Source organism: Alligator sinensis, unplaced genomic scaffold (assembly GCF_000455745.1).
Source record: "Alligator sinensis unplaced genomic scaffold, ASM45574v1 scaffold377_1, whole genome shotgun sequence".
Lineage (NCBI taxonomy): Eukaryota > Metazoa > Chordata > Crocodylia > Alligatoridae > Alligator > Alligator sinensis.
The window spans coordinates 119367-121150 of record NW_005842047.1 but is presented as its reverse complement, the minus strand read 5'-3'; the positions used below and the strand labels follow the sequence as shown (position 1 = coordinate 121150).

Below are 1784 nucleotides of genomic sequence, written 5' to 3'. Positions count from 1 at the left end.
GCCTGTATCAGCACTGGAAGCAGGGTCTCTGCCCTGACACTGCTTGCCAGCCAGTGTGGGGGGTGCAGGTGCAGCAACACTAGGAGTGGGGGCTCTGCCCTGCCGCCGCTTGGCAGCCAGCACAGGAGGGTGCAGGATGCAAGTATGGCAGCGCTGGGAGCGGGAGCTCTGCCCTACCGCTGCTTGTCAGCTGGTGTGGAAAGATGCGGGATGCGAGCGCACCAGCATCAGCATTGGAAGCGGGGGCTATGCCCTTCTGCCACCTACCCCCTTCCACCTGGAGTGAGCTGCACCTGCATCCTGCCTTGGCCCCCCCCCACACCGTTTCCCTCCCCCCTCCCCAACAGACTTACCAGCTGGAAGCAGCTATGTCAGCTGCCTGTTTAGTCTATGGCTGAATCACCAAATCTTTTATGTATCAATTCAGAGCTTTTAACTGGTCTTCCGATTAGATTTGAATTTGGAGATTTGGTTACCGAATCAGGCCGAATGTCCTCCAAATCAAATCGGCTGCCGAAGCTTCACACAGCCCTAGTATCCAGGTTGCAGCTATATTGGTCTAGAGGAAAAAGCATTCAGGACTCATGGTGGAAATTATATCTTTTATTAGACCAACTAGATTTTTGCAAAACAAAATTCTTTAATTGCAAGTTTTCGAGTACAAGCACCTTCATCAGGCATTAGAGAAAAGATTATAAAAGTTCTCTTGGATAGACATGAAAGTCTGTATTTCACAAGAGATTTGAAGGTGGTAAAATCTCCTGTTTGGAAAAGATCACTTACAAAAAGTGATTTTCACCATAGAAAGGTTGGAGACCACTGGTCTAATAAAAGATATCACCTCTACCACAAGTCCTGAATGCTAAGAAGATAGAAAGCAGACAGAGGATAGACAAATGAATGTAAAAGAGAAGCATTTGGCCTATAAACTTTTTTTCTAATTGATCACGATGATCCTGGAAGAGCATTGCTGACCATCAAATTCTAGGATGTGATTGCAAGGATTATAAAATCAGAGCCCTGCAGTGCCATTTTTTATGGAATCACTTTTCAGAGTTAGAGATGTACTTTAAATGCAGTTAGGTTTCATAAGCGCGCACACACAGTCAATGATAGCGTACCCTCAGATATCGTTGGCAGGAACAATGTTAGCCAGACCCCAAACTTCAGAATAGATGGTGCCCCTGCATCTTTCCCAACCATTTTAGAACAGTATTTCAGACCAATTTTTTCCAGAAAGCCAATCAATCTCATAAACAATCTAAGAACGCTGATAAGCAGTTGTTTCTCAATGGGGGTTTTACTGTTAATTAGTTGTCAAAAAGATAAAAAAAGGAAAAAACCCTAGAATGCACTCCTTTTAGCTCCCAAATTTATCAGTAACTATAACCAATTCCAGCAGGCAACAAACCTGTTATTTAAACTTTCATCTTTCTGATCAGTCCAGATTTTTTACTGCCCAGCTGTCAAGAGAGAATTGAGACTTGACAAAGCAAATCTCTGGCTTATACACTCAATGAAGTATGCCTGAAGAAACATTTTTAGTTGTAGGTATATTTATAGCCTCAACTTCTCAAACTGCAAAACCTTTCCAAGATAAGAGTTGTGATATAAAGAAACAGATGAAAAAATGATGAGCTGATGATGAACAGAAAACACATGCTCCAATAGCACAGCAAGTTATAGTATTATTGTTGTCTGTATTACGGTAGTGCCAAAAAGCACTCCTCATGGACTGGCACCTACTTATACCTCTCGCACAATAACAATGGACAATGCAGGAA

General features: G+C 42.9%; 1 protein-coding gene across 1 annotated transcript in view; it reads right to left on the bottom strand.

Moving 5' to 3' along the window:
• Positions 1–1784, bottom strand: part of MTA3 (metastasis associated 1 family member 3) — a 156987-nt gene that overhangs the window by 57469 nt on the left and 97734 nt on the right. The gene's annotated exons all lie outside the window — the stretch shown is intronic.